Source organism: Ambystoma mexicanum, chromosome 7p, assembly GCF_040938575.1.
Source record: "Ambystoma mexicanum isolate Mex_15411 chromosome 7p, UKY_AmexF1_1, whole genome shotgun sequence".
Taxonomy (NCBI): domain Eukaryota; kingdom Metazoa; phylum Chordata; class Amphibia; order Caudata; family Ambystomatidae; genus Ambystoma; species Ambystoma mexicanum.
The window spans coordinates 266,132,206-266,156,700 of NC_090939.1; positions in this window are offsets into that span (position 1 = coordinate 266,132,206).

Consider the following 24,495-nt stretch of genomic DNA (forward strand, 5'->3'; position numbering starts at 1 on the left):
ATGTGACACGCTTCTGTCATAGATTACAACCCACATTGACCCACATTTATTACCTTGTTATGGGAATGATTTGACCATTTAGGCTGATTGAGTAAGGGCCTGCTCACATTAATTTTTGGGGCCTGTTTGAATGTGGAACATGATTGTTGTTTCCTGTCATGTTGAAGTGACCAACCATTGATGCATCCATCTGCCTGCCATCACTGTATTATTGCACACTGGATGTGTTGCAGTGTGTGGCACATGCGTATTTTGTCACACTATTTTGCATTTTTCATCTCATCATGTCCATCTCACATGGATGGGTGACAGTACCCATTCACTGATATATGGCTGTACTTTCAAATGTACCATGGCTATGCTACGTGCCATCTGTGTGTTGGCATGTGTCATGTATGTGGATTACCCATGCCACTCACAGGCTAATATGTGATGCCAGTGCTATCCAGCATGGAGCACATGTGTTGATTTTCCATCTTGGAGTCCTCAGTGTCTGCTTTTGCCTCCCCTTCCAAATCATTGACAGTGCATGCATGCCAGGGTTATAGTCATGTAGGACATGTGCTATTCATGTACTGGATCTCTGCCTTGTCAGGCCTATGTGTATGCTATTGTGCTCATGCTTGTTTCCATTTGTTGTCTTTCATGTTTTTGCAGGTGATGACGCACTTGATGCTGTTGAGGTGGAGGAGATGGTGCAGACCCAGGAGGAATCTCAGCCACGACCGGGCACCAGTGGAGGACGTGGTGTGGTAGTGGGTGAAAACCCTATCCTCCTGCAGACCATACTGTCCACAGGTGTCTCTGGGTGCACCTCCCCAGACCTCTATGATTCAGGTGCTGAATCGGACAATGGGACTTACGTGCTGTCGCAGGTGAGTGTTTCTGGCAGGGATGCTGTTCTGTCCAACCCACCTGCACCGGGGGTAGGCCCCTCTATGGGGATGTCAGTGTTGGTAACTCCGCCTTTGGCGGTTACGGATGCAGGGTCACACTCCAAAACATCTGATCCTGTTCCTGGGCCAGCAGATCAGAGGGGGAATGCAGTCCTGCAGCCTCAGGCAGTGCCAGCACAGCAAGGTGCAGATCGCCTTGCCCCAAACAGGTGTGGTGCCCGCCGACGCGGTGGCCGTACACCACCAGGCAATACTGTATAGGAAAACGCCATTTACAGTATAGCAGCACAACAGGGAGCATTGTTTGAAATGATGGCTCAGGCAATGGAGAGGGTGGCCACTTCCATTCTCCCCCTGAAAGGCAGATGGAGCAACAACAGCAGGCAACAGACTCCATTTGCCAATCACACAGGGAAGACATGTTGGCGTCCAACAGGGACCGACGGGCTGCACTGGAGACTCTGCGCGAAGCCATATCTGTAGAGTCACAGGGCCACAGGGAAGCCCTGGGGTTAGTGTAACGCTCACCTGAATCCCACGGAGGCGCTGGCCTGGTTCGCGCTGCTGTGACCTCTTCTAAGGTGATGCACAGGGTTCGGAAGACGGACTGAACCGGGCCCTCAAATCTGGCTTGTCTGGCTCGCAGAAGTATCCTTCTGTAGGCGAAAATAGGGGATTAACTGTCTGCAGGGTAATGCAATCGGCCTCCCACTTTCCCCTCTCACCCTCCTCGAAACCCTTCTGTGATTCCTCGTAGCGTCTCACCTTAGGGTCTGGAAGGACGAGCTCTCCATCCTGCTTCTGATGCAGGGGCGCGTTGGTATCCAGTTACTTCACTGGATTTTCGGATTGGTGAGAACCAAACTTGCTTGGCTTCCAGGTAAGTTTTTTGATAAGAGGTTCCCCTTGTGTCCATGCATTAATGTACTAATGCTAGTGTCTTTTTCCCCATAGGGGCCCGGGTACGGAATGCCGGGGAACAGGCACCGACCCGAGATGAGAGGTGAAATCCTTGTAGAAATCAGGTAAGTCTTAATGAGCGTTTTTTTGGTAATGTCTTTTCATTCGCTCATTAACGCTGATGTCTCTTTTTCCCCTTAGGGGCCGGGGTCCGGAAATACCAGGATGCGGCGCGGACCCGAAATGGAGAGGGAATTAATCAACAGGTAAGTCTTAACATGGAGATTTAGCTTTCCTTATTCCCTTCTCTCTCTCACCTTTTGTTCTGGCCTTTTTCTCCCTAGGCGCTGGGACGTGACTGCGAATCCGGATGATCGCTGCTGAACATGGAGGCGCCCTGTAAAGGTGAGTGGAATGCGGCGCTGCAGCGATCGACGCAATGAGCTTTTAAATAAAAGTCTTCCTTTTCAGGATTGTCGGCGAGATGTCTCCGGGATGCGGTTTTAGCATGTAAGGACTTTTCCTTCTTCTGTTCTCTTCTTCTCTTCCTTTGCAAGTGATCCAGGATGCTGGCAGGCGTGGCAGAAGTCAGGATGCAGGAGCAGACACGGTGAGCGTCCAGCTGCTAGATGCAGAACAACGCGAAGCACGTGTGGCTGTTCGGGTGGGGTTTAAATAGCCTTGGGAGAAGTTCCAGGTATGTATCCTTCCTCCAATCAGGTATGTATCCTTCCCCGACCACGCCCGGATGGTAAATTAGTCCCACAGGTAAAGTAGTTCCTTTCAGGCATCAAGGAGGCCGGGATCCTACAGCATGGTCTGCATCAGGTAAGTGCACCCAAGCACTCCCATAATGGCCTGGCGCCTATGGCGCCAGGGCTGAAGTCTTTTATGAGCCTGGCACCATAGGCGCCAGGACACTGTCCAAAGGGCCCCTATATGGGGTTGCTGGGTCCTTCCTTAGGGATTGGATGTCCGGTTTCGGGGACGCAGGGCTTGAACCGGCTCCCCGGGAGCGGGCATCATGACAGCACTCCCCCCTAAGGCCCCTCCCAAGGTTGTTCCCTCTGGGGGGTTTGGTTTGTCTGGGAAGAGTCGGTGGATTTTCCTGACTAATCGAGGTGCATGCACATGGTCGCTGGGTTCCCACGACCTCTCCTGAGGTCCGTACCCCTTCCAATCAATTAGGTAGAACAGTTTTGACCTAAACATTTTTGAGTCTAAAATGTTCTTCACTTTGAATTCGGGCTCCCCATCTATTAGAATAGGTTCTGGAGGTTTGAGTAGTCGGGTTCCGGGTATCACTGGTTTCAGAAGTGACACATGAAAAACAGGGTGAATTTGCATACTAGATGGTAAATCAAGTTTAACAGCCACTGGGTTAATTATTGCCATAATAGAATAAGGTCCCAGATATTTTGGGTTAAAAGTTCGAGGCCCTTTGAGTGGTAAATGTCTGGTAGCTAACCACACTTGATCCCCAATCTGATACGGAGGTGCTTCACGCCGATGTAGATCAGCATTCTCCTTGTATTTTCTCTTGGCTTGTTGTAAATGCGTAGTTGCCTCTTTAAAGGCTTGGGTAATTGTAGAATGCAGATGTTCTACTGCAGGCATTCCGAGGTTCTGAGGTGAGTCAAGGTTTGAGGTTCGAGGGTGATGCCCAAACAAAGTATAAAAAGGACTGTGGCCAGTTCCAGAGTGTACCGAATTATTATATGCATATTCGGCTATCCAAAGAATGTCTTTCCAGTTGCTTTCAGATTGCTGTAACATACACCGTAAGTACTGCTCAAGGGTCTGATTTGTCCTCTCGGTCTGACCATCGGTCTGAGGGTGGTGACTGGTCGATAATCTTACATCGATCTGCGCCATTTGACAACATTTGCGCCAGAAGTGGGAAATGAATTGACTTCCCCGGTCAGAGATTAGTATAGATGGGAATCCATGTAGCCGAACAATATTTTCGAGGAATTCTTTGGCTAGGACAGAAGCTGAAGGTAAACCTTTCAAAGGAATAAAGTGGGCCATTTTGGAAAACAAATCCACAATTACCAGAATAGTATTGTACCCCGAACAAGGAGGCAGGTCCTTAATAAAATCCATTGATCGGGTGTGCCAGGGTGCTGGCGGTATGTCTAGAGGTTGAAGGAGACCGGCTGGCCTTTTCTTTTGACTTTTATTTTGGGCGCAAACACCACAGGACATCACAAAAGATTTAACATCTTTTCGCCAAGAGGGCCACCAAAATTGTCGTTTCACCTTTTCCTCTGTCTTGGCAATACCGGGGTGTCCCTCTATTAATGTATCATGATAACCGGAAATAACTAGTTCGTGTAATTCCTTATGTGGCAGGAATAAGCGTCCTTGGAAATAAGGTAAACCATTATCTATGGTAAAGTCTGATCCCTTTTGTATCCAATCCTGTAAGGTTGTAGGGTCCAGGAGTTGTTTCACTCTGGCTTGAATGTCTTCAAGCGTCTGTAATGAAGTCATGCCTAGAATCCTCTGTTCGGGAATTATTGGTACTGGTTCTGAGTTTGTATCAGATTCTCCCATTCCAATTCGGGATAAGGCGTCTGCTTTGCCATTCTTGCAGCCAGGTCGATAGGTAATCACGAAATCAAATTCAGCGAAAAACAAAGCCCATCGGAGCTGCCGTGATGACTGAGCCTTGGTGGTTTTCAAATACTGTAAATTCTGGTGATCAGTGATCACTGTGATGGTATGTCGAGCGCCAAGCAGATAATGCAGCCAGGCTTTAAAAGCGGACTTAATGGCTAACAGTTCTTTGTCCGTGATTGCATAATTAACCTCGGGTGCCGAGAATTTTCTGGACCAAAATGCTACGGGATGCAGTTGGTTGGTTTCGGGATCTCTTTGGGACAGGACAGCTCCCATGGCTAGGCTGGATGCGTCAGTCTCGACGACATAAGGGAGATCTGGACGCGGGTGTTTCAATATAGGTGCGGAGGTAAACTTAGGTTTTAAATCCTGAAAGGCCTGCTCGGCTTCTTCAGACCATTCAAAATGTTTATTTTTCCTCAAGAGTGCAGTAATGGGTTGTACCACGGGTGAAAATTCCGGGATAAACCTGCAATAGAAATTGGCAAAGCCGAGCATGCTTTGAACCCCTTTTACAGTGCTAGGTGATGGCCATTTGAGGATGGCATCCACTTTTGTTGAGTCCATTCGGACTCCTTTGGGTGTCAGGATGAAACCTAGAAACTCGACTTCTGTGGTATGGAAAACACATTTCTCCAATTTAGCAAATAGTTTGTGTTGGCGCAGTTTTTCAAGTACTGCCCTGACGTGTTTTCTGTGATCAGATTCCGAAGAGGAGTACACCAGAATGTCATCGATATATACGACAACACAAACATCGATGAGTTCCCGAAGGACATCATTCATGAAGTATTGGAAGGCAGCCGGCGCGTTACACAATCCGAAAGGCATCACCTGGTACTCGAATAATCCGTATTTAGTACGGAAGGCAGTTTTCCATTTGTCGCCTTCTTTAACTCGTACCAGATGATAAGCCCCCAGAGATCTAACTTGGTGTATATGCACGCGTCCTTCACCTGGTCAAGGAGTTCAGGGATCAGAGGCAGAGGATAACGGTTTTTAACCGTTATCTGGTTCAATGTGCGGTAATCGATACAAGTTCTAAGGTCCCCTTCTTTTTTGGCCACGAAGAACAAAGCCGAGGATGCCGGGGAATTTGACGGGCGAATAAAACCATTAGCTAGGTATTGATCCAAATATTGTCTCCAATGCAGATTCTCAGGTTCGGTAAGGGCATAAATCCTGCTACAAGGGGGTTGTGCACCGGGCACCAGATCGATTTGGCAATCGTACGATCTGTGAGGAGGTAACGTGTTGGCCTGTTCCTTTTGGAAGACGTCCTGAAAGTCTTGGTATTCCGGAGGTAGTTGCATGGAGGCAGAGGTTACAGATGCTAGATTAATCTTCAGGTTTTCTGGGTAGCAGGTCTGTGTACAATCCAGAAAGGTTATTCTCCTAGCTCGCCAATCAATTCGAGGATTATGTGTCTCTAACCAAGGGATTCCAAGAATAGCTGTCATGATGCCTGCTCCCGGGGAGCCGGTTCAAGCCCTGCGTCCCCAAAAGCAGACATCCAGTCCCCAAGGAAGGACCCAGCAACCCCATATAGGGGCCCTTTGGACAGTGTCCTGGCGCCTATGGCGCCAGGCTCATAAAAGACATCAGTCCTGGTGCCATAGGCGCCAGGCTCATTATGGAAGTGCTTGGGTGCACTTACCTGATGCAGACCATGCTGCAGGATCCCGGCCTCCTTGAGGCCTGAAAGGAACTACTTTACCTGTGGGACTAATTTACCATCCTGGCGTGGTCGGGGAAGGATACATACCTGATTGGAGGAAGGATACATACCTGGAACTTCTTCCAAGGCTATTTAAACCCCACCCGAACAGCCACACGTGCTTCGCGTTGTTCTGCATCTAGCAGCTGGACGCTCACCATGTCTGCTCCTGCATCCTGACTTCTGCCACGCCTGCCAGCATCCTGGATCACCTGCAAAGGAAGAGAAGAAGAGAACAGAAGAAGGAAAAGTCCTTACCTGTTAAATCCGCATCCCGGAGACATCTCGCGACAATCCTGAAAAGGAAGACTTTTATTTAAAAGCTCAGCGCGTCAATCGCTGCAGCGCCGCATTCCACTCACCTTTACAGGGCGCCTCCATGTTCAGCAGCGATCATCCGGATTCGCAGTCATGCCCCAGCGCCTAGGGAGAAAAAGACCAGAACAAAAGGTGAGAGAGAGAAGGGAATAAGGAAAGCTAAATCTCCATGTTAAGACTTACCTGTTGATTCATTCCCTCTTCATTTAGGGTCCGCGCCGCATCCTGGCATTTCCGGACCCCGGCCCCTAAGGGGAAAAAGAGACATCAGCGTTAATGAGCGTGCAACTTTATTCTGCGCGGGGCCGCGTACGCCTGCTTCCTGCTGGCGTACGCGTTTCTGGATTAGCGCGTCTTTTTTGGCACACGCGTTTCCCCTGTTTGATTCCATGAATATGTGTTGTAGGTGCACGTGTGGCCATTCCGTGCATTTACCTCCTGTACTTCCCCCGTAACGCCCACATTTTCACACGTTGTTCCCCATTCTGCGTGTTACGCCCTGTGTTACGGCCACTTTTGTTTTGTGCACCACGCTATGTGCGCTTTTGCTGTGTGCGTAGCGCACGCCGTTTGATGACGTGTGCGCACATCCCAGGATTTACACGTTCACAGACTTTCATGAATCGATGTGCGCGGCTTTCGCACGCTTGCGCTGGGATTTTCGCGCTTGCGCTGCGATTCGCATGCTTTCGCACGCTTGCGCTGCGATTTTCGGCACACATTAATTCCATGAATCGGCCTGCCAGTGTTTATACTGTGATCTCTTTGAAGAGTTCATTGAAGAAGTGGGTGCCGTTGTTGAATTTTAGTACATCGCAAAATCCCTATTGAGGGAAAACCCTGCACACTCAGAATTTAACAGCGCATTTGCTATCCGGATGTGCACATGGTCCCGCTTCAACCCATCGTGAAAAAGGACACACTACAACTATTAAATATCGGGGACCATTGCATCTTTCACCCATGTCTGCGTAGTCTATGTGTAGCTCACGGAACGGCCCAATGGGGCGAGGTATAGTTCCTTGCATTGTTCGGAGCATCATGCCAATGCTGAAGGTTTAACTGGTGGTGCAGTGTATGATTATGTTTTTGAGGTGATCTTGAAGGTTTGGTATAAACCAATCTTCCTGTATGTCTGCTGCTATGTGCTGTTAGGAGCTATGGGATGGGTGTTGCAGCTGTTCGAATGCTATTGTCAGGAGTTCTACAGGCATAAATGCTTTGTCAGTGCATTCCTGTCTCCACAGTAAGTCTGTAGGAGACTGTTTACATGCTCTTTTTGACCATAAAACTTTCTCTTCATTTGGTGCCTTGGTCTGTAGCTCGATAAACTGTGTATTGAGCAGTGCCATGTATGGTGCGTTTTGTTGATCATGTGATGGTGTACTTATGACATTTTCTGAAATTACTAGGAGATAGGCTGCCATTATGGCCACAGCATGTGCCATGCTCCCTAATGAAATTTGGTCAGTGTTGCCGGTGTGGGCGGTGCATTTAATGACCGCTACCACAGAGGGTTGTGACAGTGCAGAAATCAGTGTATCTAGTAGTGCAACGTGTTGCACTGGGGAACTGTCTGCTCTACGGAACCCCCTCCATTTCCATTGGGACAACCCAGCATGCACTGTTGTAGTGAAGTATGCCGAGTCTGAATAAATGGTCAAGTGGCTCAGCCGCCCGGTGCTGAATAGTGCATGGGTAATCTCTTCATTAATGGTGTCTCATAGTCTCCTCCCTCAAAGCGCACAACGTATGTCTTTGTCCCGTGTCCTGGTCAATTGTTGCTGAAAAAATATCAACAAGATATCCTGTGAGACTCTGTGAAACTCTGAACGTATTGATATTGCTGTCTTCTTTGTGTATCACATGCAATGTCTCTGTAACCATGTTCCATGTTACAACCTAATAAATACAGTTGTTAAATTAAAAAAAAGAGTACTTCCCCTTCTTGTAATGTGCTGTCTTTTACTTTGGGGATGTCATTTTCCTCCCCTTCATATGTGGCACTGTCGTGCCGTTGCAAGTACTCGTGTGTGCACACTTCTGTTAATGACATAGTGAGATTTAGTGTTTTGCACTGCACAGCATGAATGTTTGGGTTTCAGATGATAATCCCGTATCCCGATGCTCTCTGTGTGGTTAGGATAAACTCAGACCTTTCTAAAATGGCGAAAACAAATTGCTCTATGTACAGAGTCACTGACAATTTTGGAACATTTTTCTATTGCGAAGGCAGCTGCAGCAAGTGCTTGTTCGCATGAGAATTGCCCTTGCATACCTGAGTCAAGCGTACTGCTGGACTAGGCCAATGGCATGTGGCCCATTGTGCTTTTCTGGGTCGGTAGGACGGTCATGAGTCTGCCATCAGAGTGCAAAAATATGTATAAATCGTATGTATAGTCTGGGGTGACAAGGACTGAGGCTGTGGATATCACTTCTTTTAAATCATTGAAGTTTTGTATCATGTCTGCTGTCCATTCAAGTTGGAGTTGTCCTTTCTGTGCTTCTTTTAGACTATGTAGAAGTGGCCTTGTGTACGCTGCATAATCTAGAATCCATGCTCTTCAGTAATTGCACAACCCTAGGAAACTTTGCATGTCCTTCACTGTCACAGGTCTCGGTGTGGCACGCACACGGATGCTGCTCTGTCATTATTCTTTTGCCGTTCGCTGATATTACTGGCCCAAGTACAGTACCTCAAGTTGGCAATATTGGAGTTTGGCCTTGCCAACCATGTACCTCTTGTGGGCCAAGAGTTGTATAAGGGTAATGGAGTCTTTACGACAGTCTTGCTCACTGCCACTGCAAATGAGCAAGTCGTCCACATACTGGATGAATGTGCTGGGCACATTGATGCTACCTAAATATGCATATAATATTCTGTTGAATGTACTTGGGCTTCCACAGTACCCTTCATGTAAACAAGTGTGTTCGTAACGCTGACCGCCATGGGTGAAGGCAGTGAGGTATTGTGAGTTGGGATGCAACGAAATGGAAAATAAGGCGTTTTTTTTTAAATCAACCACTGTGAAGTGGGTTGCTTCTTGAGGGATGCTACATAAAATAGTTGCAGGATTCGGAACTAGAGGAAATTCTTTCTGTGCCACATCATTTAGAGGGCTTAGATCCTGGATCATTCTCCAATTGCCCCCGTGGCTTTTTTGACAGGGTAGATGGCAGTATTGCACAATGAGGTGAAGGGCACTATTATCCCTAGGTAAAGCAGGGCATGTATTGTGTCTTTTATTCCCTCTTCTGCCTCCCTTGACAATGGGTATTGTTTTACTCTGGGTAATACTGCTCCAATCTGTAATGTAATCTGTACTGGGGTCACTTCCTTTAGGAGCCCTATGTCATGTGGGTTGGTTGTCCACAATTGTTGCGGCACATACTCTAAGTCTGCCTCGATGAAGGGAGGTGGTGCGACAAAGGCCATTCGGGGGCACTGCACTCTTCTCTACTGCACCATGATCTCGCAGAGGATGCACATTTCTAGTACTATCTCTCCGTCATTGTCATTGGCCCTCATTACAACCCTGGTGTTAAGGGGTTAACAGCGCCGTAAAAGGTGGCGGCGCCGTTAACCCCTTAACGCCTGATTACGAGGTCCCTTTGCAGGTTGGCGATTTTAACGCCTGCTTTTTGCAGGCGTTAAAAACCAACCCGCAAAGGGACCTTGGTGGTAAGTACGGTGCCGCAATTTGTGACACCGTACTTAGCACCTTCCCCATTCCCATTGAGCCCTATGGGGCAAAAATGGGAATGGGGAAGGGCCATGGCAGCATGGGGAATTACTGCCCCGTCAACCTCGGAATGGGGCGGTAATTCCCCATTCCGCCATGGCAGAATCAGTAAGTTACCGGCATGGACCATGGTGCTACTAGCACCATGGTCCAACGCCAGGGTCGTAATGAGGGCCATTGTCTTCAAATAGTTCTGTATCTGATACCTCTTTTGAGGGGTATGGTGGGATCGATGTACAATACAGTATGCCACTGGCATCCTTATCTGTCTGTTCTGAGGACAACCACTCTCTTTGCAGATACTAGCAACCCTTGTAAGTCTAGGGACAATATTGAACCTGCTTCTAATTCTGGGGACACCACACTCTCCAGCAGGCTTTGGCAATTTGTGGCACCGCTTCCACGAGCACTGTTATGCCATAAATGAGCATGTCTGGGTCAACGGGTATGCCTTGCACTACTACCTCAGGTGCCATGGCGTGTATTATGACCATTGCTGTCATTATGGTGTTGCGCAGACAATGCCGTGATCAGTAAATGAGATTGTCATGTTCAACATGCTAAGCAGATCCCTGCCGAGCAGTTGACAGGGGAAATCTCAGAGTACAACAGGGGAGCATGCATCAACTTTCCCCCCACTTTCACATCCAAATCTTTAGTATATGGAATCATAGACATAGCCCCAGAGAATCCCTGCATGTCAAGAGTTTTGCCATATAATGGAAAGTCCCCTTCGCTGATGCACGATTTCTCACCGAATAAACCATAAAAATGAATTGCTTGTTTCCTATCTCTGCCCCCAACAAGGGTTCCTCTTCTGCGTTGAGAGTAATTGACAGGACCGGACAGGAAAGTGCTCTCTGTGGGCTGTTCTAGTCAGGGTAGGTATTTGTCCCCGGAAATGAGAAGGGGTTACCCCCATCACAGTTGCACCGGCGACTGTGCCACTGGGCGCTCCGTTAAAGGGGTTTATGTTTCCTGGCTGCTGGAAGTTTTTTGTGGGGCATATATTGTTGCATTATTTGTTGTTATTGCTGCTGTTGGGATGGTTTGGTATTTGCGGGGGCAATTGTATATATGCTTGGTGTATTTTGAGGAGTATGGAGTTCATCCTGGGAGTCGGTCATTGAGGGGCCCATTGGGGAGGTGCACCATCATCTTGTTGACTGTAACTATATCCCATTCCCTCTCTGCTTCTACATTCTCTTGAAAAATATCCCCATTTTCTACAGTTGCAACTTTGTGATGGCCCCATTCCTCCCCCTCTGGGCCCCATCCATCCAAACCCTCCTACAAATGCCCCTCCCCTTGATCCCCGGACCCACCTTTTCCTCGCTGTTGACCTCCTTGCCATTGCAGGCCATAATGTATGCTAACTATGAATTTCCTCCTTTTACTTATGTTGTTATCACCAATTTATATGCAATCAAGAAACCACCTGTGTCGTTTTGTAACCACTCAATCAAGCTTACGTACATTCTGCTGTAACAGCGCCTCGATGCCTCTGGGCTGCAAGTGCGCTATACAAATACAAATAAATAAACTAAATAAATAAATAATATTGTGTGTTTCCGCCCCACTGTCCTTGTCCTCCTTCTGACCACACAGCTGCTATTCTTGCATTCATGGAATTAGGAGGGTATCCTGCCATGTCTGTCTGTGCTGTTGTTGATGCTGATGTCTCCACAGCGACCTTAGCTAGTTTATTTTGCACTAGCTTTGCTTTCTCTGCTTGTTGCCTCTGAATCATTTCATTGCCATGCTCCTTTATTCTCCTGCAATGGTGTACTATTATGCTCTGTATTTCAGGCTACCGCTTTGCCACCACCCACACAATTTTGTTTCTTACCTTCTGCACTTCCTTGGGCAGGCCCTGTTTAACGATAAAGTAGAAAAAGGGTATTGCTTGATCTCGTGCGTTACCCGTTCCTGCTCTCCACATCTCCTGAACTTTAAGAATAAACTGAGCGGCATCTTCTCGTCGCCCATAGTGCATTGCATGATCGACTGCAAGTCGGGTGTGTCAGGAAATGCTCACGGCAGAGCATCCCATATTTTTGCTCTAATCTTATTAAAGGAGTTACCCAGAGTTACTCCAGGGTATCCTGCTTTTACCCACACATCGGCAGCCTGATCTCCGAAAGTAGCTACCAATAGGATTTTGATGTATCCTACTGCTAGGGGCACTCCTGCTGTCTGCTTTTCAAATGCATATTTCCACTTCTGCGCATCCGCTGTAAGGGCTGGGAGTGCTTTCATTAGATTGTTTTTGGCCATCTGTGACCACGGCTCATAATGAGGCATGCCGGTCCCCTTATGTATGGGAGGCATTTTCCGTTGTGCTTTCTTCCCCTCACTCTTCTTCCCATTTCCCTTTCTCCTTGCTACCGTCATCGGGCCAAACCTGCTCCTCAGTCTCCCATCCCATTAAATTTCTGCACTGTGTGTTCATTCTGGTGCCTGTTCTGCATCCTCATCCTTGTCATCCTCAAACTCATTGATTGTACTCCACCCGCCAATATTGTCATATCCTAGGCTGTCCGCCCGTTCACTTCCCTCTCCCTCCTTTCAACATGCACATTTTGTATGGGTGTATTATCTATCCTGAATAGGAAATCCGCTGCTTTCCATCCATCTGGTGCCTGTTCTTCCTGTCTCTCTTCCTTCACTTCTTTTTCCTGGGGCATCTGGAGGGGACTAATATGGGGCGGTGGGGCTGTCGCTGCTGCCGACAAATACATTGGGTTGGTATCGCTACCGTGGGGCGAGATGCCAGTGGTTATAACCCTCTGCACTCTGTCGCTGCCCCGCCCTCTCTTCCTGGGCAATCACCCTTGCAACTGTCCTGTCTGTTCTCTCTCTTACACTCTTCAGTGTCCTCAGACATCTTCCAGAGGTCCAATATTTCTTTCCATCTTTGTAATTGTATTCCCTTATATTTGGCTGTTAGGAATATGGGCATATGTTCTAATACACACTTATTGTGGGAGCCCTGCTCTGGCCACGAGCAGGGCATACCCCCTCCTCTTGTCGCTGTCACCCACTGCTTATGATACCTCTCAAGCAATGTTCCCTCTAAGCAGTGCGCATGTGTACTTGCCCAGCTTCCTTCTGGGTGCCGCTCAGAAGATTTTTAGCAGCGCAAACAGGCAATTCTCATCTATGCAAAAAGATTTGCTAAGGCACAAGCCACAGAAATTACCTGACATTTGCTTTATCTTAAAATAACTAACCTTTGTGTAACCTGTTGTACTGCTCAGATTACTCTTGAGATAAGTCTGGCTGGTCATTCTCAAAGCTGGTTCCACATTTGCTATAGGGGTAGGTGTTTCAGACCCACTCCTCAGACTTTGGTATTCCAACAACTTTTCCATCAGTTCAACCTTTTTGCCTTTTACAGTGAGATTCCTAGCTTTACACATTTCTCTCAATTGATCAACTGTTAAAGTGACTAGGGTCTCCTGTCTGTAGCTATCCATATCAGACATGATAAAAACAAGTTCTTCTCTAATGGTGCTTAGACTTTTGAAGGTTATTTGAACAAAGGTAAGAGTAGCACTCTAAATGTAGCAACTATACTTTGATCCTCACCACTGTACACCAGTGTTAGGCATATGCAGTACCCTTTGGGAACACTACACACAATTAAGACTACAAGTGTCAGTACAATTTCACCTTTGGTACAAGCCTGTACCACACAGTAATGTGGTAGCAGTGGCTGAGCAGCCAGACTTATCTCAAGAGTAATCTGAGCAGTACAACAGGTTACACAAAGGACCAGCAATTACAGTGATTCAAACAAAACACTTACTCAAGGTTTCTTGGTAAAATAAATATACATTTATTTACACAGTCATTTGGAAAACATTCCACTGGCAAAACCAGCTCAATATCACAATCTAGTACACCACAATACTCAACCAATCAGTTTCTGAACAAGTTCAGCTCCCCTGAAGTGGGAGCAAAATGGCACTTCAGTTACTTTTAAAAAAAGGGGGTAAAAAGACAAGGTTATAAGAATCAACAGCACAAATACTTTCATAGGCAGGGCAAAGGGTTTCAGTTCACTACAACCAGCAATTCAATTCAATAGGCCTGGGCCAAAGTCAATGGTTCAGAGTCTTGTATATGATGGCACAGTTCTGGTAGTAAACGGTTAAGTCTCGGATCTTAGAAGGATATGGTCAGATGACAAGTTAGATGTTGTTTTAGGGAAGGACAAGCCTTCAAAGTCAGGAATGTTTCACAAACTTTCACCGCGGCCGACTGGAGTTCTGCACCACACTTGCACAGTACCTTGTAAGTGAAGAAAAGCTGTAGCTGAGGCAGTTGTTCCTGGCAGTTCCTGCAGATCTCGCTGTTCCTGAACTTCAGTCGTGGGGACAAGAAGGAGGACGTCGGGAGGTTCCTGCACTGCCCCGGGAAGAGGCCACAAGCTTGGCAAAATGTTGGATTAAGGTGTGAGTGCCTTAAAGACCACAAACTGGTATCCTTCCCACTGGCTATCCGGTTTTCAACAGCACTCTGGAGAAAATACGACCAGTATGGCGAAGGTGTCCAGGCGGCTTACGAGTTGGTTGTTCCCACCAAACTCAAGGGAAGAAGTTAACCTTGAAGGGCTTGTCTGTCAGTGGAGTTTCAGACAATTCGGACCTGCAGCAGGGCTTCACCGGTGGACCAGGAGTTGCAGCAGTCGTCTTCCTTCAGCTCGTCTTCGGTTCTTTCGTGCCATTGGCTGACTCTGCTTTCCAAGTCCCGGAGACCTGCTTTTAAACAGTTTTCCCCATTAATTCCAGCCTGGCTATCACTCACACATCAGGGGGGCTCTCCTTGCAGTACAGCCAGCCGGCCAATCATGCCAGAGTGCATTCAGGTCTCCCAGGAGACTAAGCACAAGGAGTTTCAGGCACCTCCCTCACATTCTGTCCACCCCAGACACTCAGGCGCCAGAGGAGGGCTTCATCACTGAGGCCCGCCAAAGGCCAATGAACAAAGGGACCAAACCTGGTTTGGCGCGCAGAGTTAAACACAAGAAGGACCTTTCCTTAAAGAAACAGCGAAAAAAGATGACCGGAGTCTGTTTTTACAGATAGGTCTTGGGCGCCATATTGAAAAACATGGCTGACTCCATTTTTAGCTACCGGTGTTTGCGATCGGGAAAAATCATGGTAGTTTATTCTAAACCACTGCCACTAGCCATTTCAAGAGTGAAAGGGTAACATTTGATTGTTCCATAAGTGTTTAGACTCAGGGGATGCTAAGCAACCCCTCCACCACTCTATAGGAAGATAGTGTGTGCTGGGTCTGTAATTTTAAAAAGACTAGTAAAGTCAATTTAACTTTACATGCTCTGGGAGACAGTAGTCAGTCCCAGAGAAGGTATTTAAACCTTGGGGAGTCTGAGTGGCACCCCTGTGCCACTGCACCGAGGGTGCTGTGTGACATACAGAAAAAGATGATGCCTATGGAGTTGTTTTAAAACTCCATATCCAAAGAACACAAAAGTGAAACACGTTGAAAATGAAAAGTTCAAAGTCCCAAAATATAGCAAAAGAGCTGGAGGGCTCTAGGGTAGAGGAAATTTAGCACTTGGATGAGAATTCTCCCTAACATCTGTCTATGCTCCAAGTCTCTGGAACCTCCTCCCATCAACATCAGACTTACCCCATTGCTGCTACAGTTCAGGAAAGAGCTCAAGACCTTCCTCGTCAAGGAATGGCTCCTACATAACACATAGGTCCACACGCCCTCCACTCCCCACCATACCCAAGACTCTGTGATCTGTCCCCCACTGTCTCCTCCCCTGCGTGCTTGTAGATCCCTTGATGCAAATTGGCCGCTGTTGCCCTCCACTGTTAGCTCCCACTCCCCCTTTCTCTGCTTCTCTCACTGTGTTCTTCCCCCTACGATTGTAAAACACTCCCTTCATTTCTGAAGCCAAGTCTTCGCTCAACAAATAGACTAATAATATTAATAATACAAGCATCAACCACACTATGTAACCCAATTTTAATCTCAAATATCGGATACTGACTGCAGGTAAACAGGCTACTTGAATTTGTAACCTCATCCCATGCTTCCTATCTTAGTAGAAATGTCACGCAAGCGCCTTGACTTGAAGGGGTCCCTTGCAAGTTAAGGCACTATAAAACTCAAATATTAATTTGCTCCCTAAGGATTTTGAGTAGATAATTGTCATCCTTAGAGTCTCGTACTTTAGCAGTGCTACCTTTACCATATAAGTGGAGAGAAACATTGCAATATAATTTACTTGGCCTGCAAGGGGATAATGGGTATAGGCTATGTCAGGTATTACTCGTCTATAGTATTAGGGCAATGGATAGTCAGACAGTAGAATATTTTTCACACAAGATGCGTCCTGTCTAAGTTTTCAGAGTTGCATTGGGTATAGACATTAACAAATTATATTGTAACTCACTTCTATACAAAAAAAGATTTAGCTTTTCAGTTGTATTATCCTACCCAACAATATAAGGGTGGAAGAAGTTGCAAACGATCATGTGTGTACTGCAAAATAATTGTGTACCTGCAGATTCATGACATTTTCTTAAAATACATATAATATTATGGTGAGGCACTAAATATGTGTTGCTTGCAAAGTACTATGGGTATGCAAATATCCCAGCAAGTATTTCACTGCTACAATCTCTCATGTTTTACAGTGTCCTGTCAACTAGTATTGGAGGAGAGCATAGGAGCCGGAGAAAGGTACGGTGAAAGGTCACAGCAGAACACTCCTTGCGGGTGAAGAACAAATCAGTAACTTTCAAAAACCAAGTCAGTTGTTTCGGCAGTACAGTACAGTGTAGAAAATATGTTTGTATGCTGAAGGAAAGAAACTTTAGTAACAAGTCTAGAGAACTGCACTTTATTTCTTTCTATGCTCAGCTGCTGAGGGCATTTCAATATAAACATGTGTTCTGTGTTTATTGCCTGTAGCATCCCCCTGCATCTTGTTTAACTGATAACAATGAATTACAGAGGGTTCTCTAGTTACAGAAGAAGGCTCTCGCTCTGTTGTACCTCGGAGCAATTTCAATATCTGCGTGTTCACAAACCCATACACCTATCCCCTACTTGCTATCCCTTGCAAGGCTATACTTGCATGCATGTGTTCAGCCAAACTCCTCCGTCACGGGGTTCCAAAAACACTGACCTACACTTCTCTTCGAAGCCGCACCTCGCTCTAAAGAGCAGACAGGAATTCTGAAAAGGCGGCTCCTGTACGGCCACTGAGAAATACGCCTTTTTTGAGACTGGTCCCTGTAGGTGGGCACAGCCCCTTCGGAGAGGCTTCCTGGTCACCTCCGCAGGTACGGGGGAGCTCTGGGATCACATTGGGGTCACTAAATGAAGGCACGACCACAAGTGCCCATGCCAGAAAAAATACAACCCGCTAGGGAAAAAGGCCAAGAGATTCTTGCAAGGATAACAAGTTTTAATCACACCAGCAAATAAGTATGCCAGCAAAGAACTCTGCTGCTCAAGAACGTTCTGCTGAAAAATGGTGCAAGCAGAATGTTATAAGGCAAAACATCATCATCAATGACACAAACATATACAGTAAAAAACCCAGGTGGCTGGTTGGTGAGACCCTATACATGGGATGCCTGCTCCATAGGGGATACCAGGCTACTGTAGGTCCCAGCCCCATCTGTCCCTCTTTCATCACGTGGGGTCTGCTGGGCTCATCATTTCCAGGGAACCAAGGTCAAGTTTGCAGTTAGTTACTATGCAAGACAATGCTACTCTATCATTACGGCGTGCACATGGGAGGCTCGGGGGACTGCCACAAGGAGGGCTTAAGATTGCGCTGAGCCACACATTCCTCACTCTTTCAGTTATCGCACTCTCCACACCCAAGGCTTCCACCCTTACTTTGGACTATAATTTATTCCACACTGTACCTCGTATAACAAAGTTTGTCATTATGAAATAAGGTGGAATGGTTGTGTTCTTTTAGATCTTTTATGACCATTGGGTTTATGGTTGGTGGTCTGGGGTCACATACTATTGAGGAATTCAGGGGTCTTGGACTGGGACAGTTGTGGGTGTCATAACTCATCGTGTGCTCGGGGCGGGTTGGAGGTCTGCTTTAGGCCTGGCTGGGATAAACGTGCACTGTGAGTTGCCTGGTACTCTCTCGCGGCTTTGCAGGTTACATTCCTTCTTGGGCTAACACGTATTAGCAACAGTTATGGAACAAAGGAAAGTTTCTATGGGAGCTGGCAGTGTGGATCTCTCTATCATCAGCACTTGGGCCTATTCAGGTTTCTACGTTTAGTCTGTTTTTACTGCACAGCCATGCAGGGCCGAATGTTTCTACCAGAGCTACAAAAATGGTGGTTTCTTATATGCGTGCACTAAGTCTATGTATCTACATTTCGTTTAATAATTTGTTCTTGCAGGGTCTCTTAGCACACCCCACTGACCCCTGGTACATCGAAAGTGTAGTTATGGTATTCTCCTAACTCTAAAGTGCCTGGGGGGTGGGAGAGGTTCATTTCCTTCCCAACACAGTCAGCCATTTCTTACGTAGGCATGGCATTTTATTCTGGGCATCTATGATAAAGTATGCATGATAAGTGTTTTAACATGTCTAGACTTGAGGCTACATTGTACAGCCAGTCTGGACATGTTTTCTTATTGTGGAATGGCATTTTGAAAAGCAAAGCGTATAAGAGTATGTTCTTATGTGGGGATATTGTCATGTATTGGCACAGCCAGTGTGCAAGTGTTTTCTGAATGATTACTGGCATTATGTGCGAAGCAAATGAGAGCATGTTGTTATATAGGAATTCTGGCATATAATGGTGCAGCCAGGATGGAAATATATGGGCACAGCCAGTGTGAAAATGTTCAGCGTGTCTTTATACTGGCATATGCTGTGGGCAAAGGCATTGTTACAATGCATTGGGAAAAGCTTGTGTGTACTGTTGGTGACTTGCAAACTGTCTGGTCTGGATTTTTACCCAGTTTTACACAGACAGTGTTCACCGTTTTATCCCAATATTTTTAAAGAATTCTATGGGGGAGGGAAACACTGCCAGCCCCATGGGCTGGTTCGGGCTCCATCTCTTGCGCTGGCATATTTGGGGGAAATAGTTAAGCCTGTCAATTAAAAGATTTATCAGCTATCTTATCTATGCCAGCAATGGTCACATTAAATCACATGCATGAAGCTGCTGCCACAACCTATACATGCCAGTAATGGTCACATAAAATCCTATACATCAAGACTGAAGCGTGTCATGCATGTAAGTGTCATGTATGCAATTTAAAGTGACCATTACTGGCATAGATATATTGTGGCAGCATGCTCATGCATGTGATTTCCACTGACCATTACTGGCATAGATAGGTTGCGACCGCAGCCTTATGACAATGGTATAAAGGGCTCCTATGTAGTGTACTGTTGGTGACATGGCATTTACTTGATTTTTTTCATGTGTTACTCTAGAGAACCAACTGTAAATTGTATCACTTGTATCTAATTTTTTGCAAAAACTGTGCTGCAAAATGCATAAATTCAGAACATTATTTTAAAATATATTCTCGGGGGATAAACCACCCCGGCTCCCCTATAGGTTTTGGGGGCTCCCTCGTGGCCCTTGTTGTCGTGGACTTTGATGTGGCTGCTGCCTGTGGTGTCTGGCACAGCGTGCCTCAAGTCTGCTGAAACTGTACTGTAATCGGAGATTCGAACTGAGGCCTAGCTGGACCGAATCCTGACAAAATCTTCAGCCACTGCACCTGAACTCCCAATGACAAGCCCAAAAACAGAATAAGTGTCTTCAGCAAATCTGACTACCACAGAGTTAGTCACTTGGAAAATGGGATTAAGGGTGCAGGTGTACATACAATTTTGGGTGCCCTTCTCGCCCATAAGGACCGCAGGGGCACAAGTTCACTCCCTAACTCTACCCTTTCCTGGTTGTGATTAGTGGAGATATAACCTCGATTACCTTCATAGGTCACCCATAATGTGGTGGAATTGTGAGTGTGCTTTCAAAATAAAGTTCTTATCTACTGGTTGGCTGTGTGCAGGGAATCTTTGGGACTTCTATCCCTCTTTCAGGTACTTAATCATGAATCCCTCTAAGACTCTCGAACACTTACCTGATAAGGCAAGACTGCTTATGATAAATGTCTCCCTCATAATTACTAGGTAGGTTGTATGATATGTGTTTTGAATTGCCAAAATATTTCACGTAACTTGGTACTTTTTTGTTGAATTGCTTCATTAAATTGCTTTTTATTGTGTTTAGTGTAAAGTGCAGGTAATCTCACTTTGAGATTACCAACTGTATATATCTCTATAAGTGTGTTTTGTGCTATATAATAGTTTTGTGTGTTACATGTTTAGTGTGATAAGGCCTAATAGTGTATATATATATATATATATATATATATATATATATATATATATATATATATATATATATATATATATCTGTCGAACTCTGTTTTACTTGATTAAGTGTGAAATGTCCTTGCTGGGTTGGGCTCGTTATGAAAATCCCTCCTCATAAACAGTTTTTTACCTTTGACATTAATGAAGCAACATCTACTTGAACTGGGTGATCTCCAACCCTTTAAGATGAGTAGCAATACCCTTGAGATGGATGGGGATGCAGACTTTATTCATACATCAATAATCAAAACGACTCAGGTAGTTGGCAAAAAGGATAACTGTTTTAATATCAATTATCTAAAACAGGGAGTACAACGGACATCAACTGACGTCTCAGCGCAAATCTCTCAATGCATTACAAAAAATAGCAGTCTTTTATAACAAAAAATAGTCAAAAGTGACGTTAACCTACGTATTACTAACGTCATTCTACGTGGCAATCTACAAAAACCTATTGAAGAAAGTGATTGGTTCTAAGGGAATATCTAAGTGTACGTTCTATATTAGTATGGGACAGTGAGTGAAAGTAATTGGTTTCTTAACATCAGGTGGGGCAACTAGGCCCTCCCTTCAATATGGCCACTATGAATGTCACTAAATACACAACGTCCCATTTGCTACACAAACTGTAGGACCCTTAATTACGTGGTCCCCTACAATTGGTTGGCAATTGGTTGGCACTCTAACATTCGTGAGTACTTTTCCACCTACGTCGAGCAGCACGCAGACTGGACATCCAGGGGCTGGTGAGCTCGTCTTGAACAGAGCTTCCCATTAATTAGCATATCCTTCTATCATGACCTCAGTGGTCTGCTGGCAATTAAGACTTTGAACTTGTCCTTGGGAGTGTTCTTAGCTCTGGAGAATTCAGGGGAGTGAAGGCATGCTCTGCCCTCATGCGTAGGTGTGATAGACCTGTTCGTCCAACTTCATCCCTCCATGTGACTGAAGACTATGATTTCAAGCTTCTGGTGTATTAAAAATATTATTTTGTAATAGACCCCTGATGTCTTCCTTGTTTTGTTTGTGCCTTCTGAACAGGAGTTTGTTCTTTCACACAATTTTGTATCCAATGTCAGCTCATCCCAGCCTGATAAGAACTTGGCTTCTTCGCTTGACTTCATGGCTCATCCAACATCACCTTTCTGAGATTCACTTTGTAATTTGTTTGTTTTCTTACTGCAACACCTGAAAATGAGGCCTTCCTTCTTTAGTCCAGCTCTGCTATAACAGGTAGTGGAAACATCCATTATTTACTCATTCATGCATATGTGTATATGTTGGCGCATGCCGCAATCTATTCACTATAACACTAGCCTCAAGAATACTTCATCTGCTTGCATTTCTTTGTACACGTTGTAAACTGACTTGATATCTTCATCCATTTTGTGGCATAAGCTTCTTCACCTTGATCCCAAGATGTCATGTATCCTTGGTACAATCTTGATGCCTTATAGAATTTCTCCATTCTCTTGTCTCTCCATCTCTTCTATGTACGTCAGCTCGACTCTATATGACGTCACCATTCATCTTGGCCAGCCATTTGCTCTGCTTCTTCTGGGATTTCATTCAAATGACCATCATATTTTCTCGTATGCAGATGTAATTTTCTCAATGGGCACCTTGCTTCCAGGATTCTCTTTGGTATCAGTATTCTTATTGGTACCGCACGTGTCTCACACTCTGGCTCCCAACATATAGGCAATATGGGTGATGTGGTTGAGGTGGGGGTACTTGGATCCTTCTCTACACTCCCCCCTCTGGGCGATTCATCGACTACTCTCCCCTCATCCTACATATCTAGACATCTGGTCTAAAGAAATGCTTCTTAGGGATTCATATCTTTATGACTCCCTTCAGGTATTCAGCTGATTTTGCATGCTAATCCTTGTCCTATATCATGAGCATGCACTGTCCACTTGGGCTGCAATAGATCCATCTTCCCACATACTTCTTATGGTTCTTTGGATACAGGAATTCTGTTCCCTCAGGTGCTTGGATACTGGCCTTCACAAAGTCTCTGATTTCTTCATCTGTCAAGTCTCTGGCTTTCCATCGTGATTTGATATCAATCATGATTTTCATCCCTATGGCTTTCTTTGCTGTCTTCTTACATTGTGTGATTATTATATTGATCATACAGAATCCAAGCAACACCATCATGATCAGTGCTCCAAGTAACTTGAACATGTCTGCCATCCATTGTGGAACCCAAGAAAAGAGTGAATCAAACCGACTGTCGTCAGCAATGTCCTCCACTTAGTCTATCATCTGGACGTGTAGCTTCGTCAGCATTCCTATGGCCTCCGTCAAGGTTCCATTCTCGTCATCATGAGCCGGTATGAATGTGCAACATGATTCTCCAATGTTTGCACAAACACCTCCATCCATCGCTGTGATCATGTCCAAAAAGTATTTGTTCTGGAGAGTCATCTGTTTTATGGCTCTCATCTCCTCTCTAATAGCATTTAACCCCTTTATGGTTGTGTTGATCGTTTGTAGCAACTCCCACCTGGTAATCTGCAGCCATTTGGTATTTGCTCCAACCTGGATTCTTGGCATGAAGATCAATCTGAAGACTGGCCAACTCTGTCTGAACAGGCTCTGCTCATAGGGAATAGAGTCAAAAGCTTCTATTGACTTGGCAGAGAAATAACTTTCCCTCTTCATTCGATTAATCAGCTCCACAGATCTCTTCTTCCTTAGGTGAGCATCTGCTTTCAGGAAACTGTCAAGATTCAGATCACTTTTAGGAATCACCAACGCTGTAACATGAACATTCACCAAAGTGCATATTCCTCCAAAATATGTGGACAATCTCATATAAGCTTTAGCCCCACAGGCACAATAGTGATCCACGATCACTGCTGTTCCAAGATTCATCCTTGGTGCATCAAAAATCTGATTACAGTTCTGATTCTCTCTGACTTTTCTTGTGCCATTGTTTCTGAAGCACTCTTTTAACTTTCCAAAGGCACTATCTGCAAGGGTCCTCCTCTGTCTTTTACCCTGGTCAATAGTTTATCAAGTTTCGGCCACAATGGTTTGAACAGCACCTGTGCATTCCAAACAGTTGATTCAGGATGATCATATACCATCCAGGCTCTGCGGATAACCACTCCTTCTTCCCAGCCATCTGGTGATAACACTGATCTGCAAATCTGCATCTGGCCTCTGTTCTTCCAATGTCGGATGTTTTCTCCAGTTTTTCCTGGACTCTCAAGTCATTTGTTTTACCATCTGATTTCAGCTCCTTTTACTCCAGGCTTTTCATATCTGATCACGTGATTCTTGGTGTGAGCTCTGTCTCTTGTCTTTGTGTCTTGCACATAGTCATCTTCCTCTGGATCTGTCCATTCAGTTGCCCATTTGAGATGGGTATCTTGACCCATGAACTGGCCTCTAGTGCAGCAAAGTGCTATATGTGATAGACAATGTGCTGTCTGGACGTCTATTTCAATAGCAATGAATATCTTAGACTTCCCCATGCTATAAGGCAGGAGTGCACATACAAAGCATTCCTCCTTCAAGGTTCTCCTCCCTACTTCTTTCATATGCTGATACTATCTGTTATTCCCCAAATGTGCTGGACTGTCCAGGTAGTCATTTAGCTCATGATCATCTTCCCTAGCATTTTTCTCAGTTCTTCTCTTATGATCTGCTATGATCATCGCATGAAGTATGTCAGCATAGTTTCTTCTTACTGGACCAATCATAGAAACATTCATCAGTTGACTGGGTGTGTTTACATGTGCTACCTGTGTCGGTTCACTCCTAAGCAATCTCTTCCTGTGTATCTCCTTTCGAGCTTGTTTCTGGTGTCCAAAAATATTTTCTGCAACACTTTTTTGTCAAAGAAAG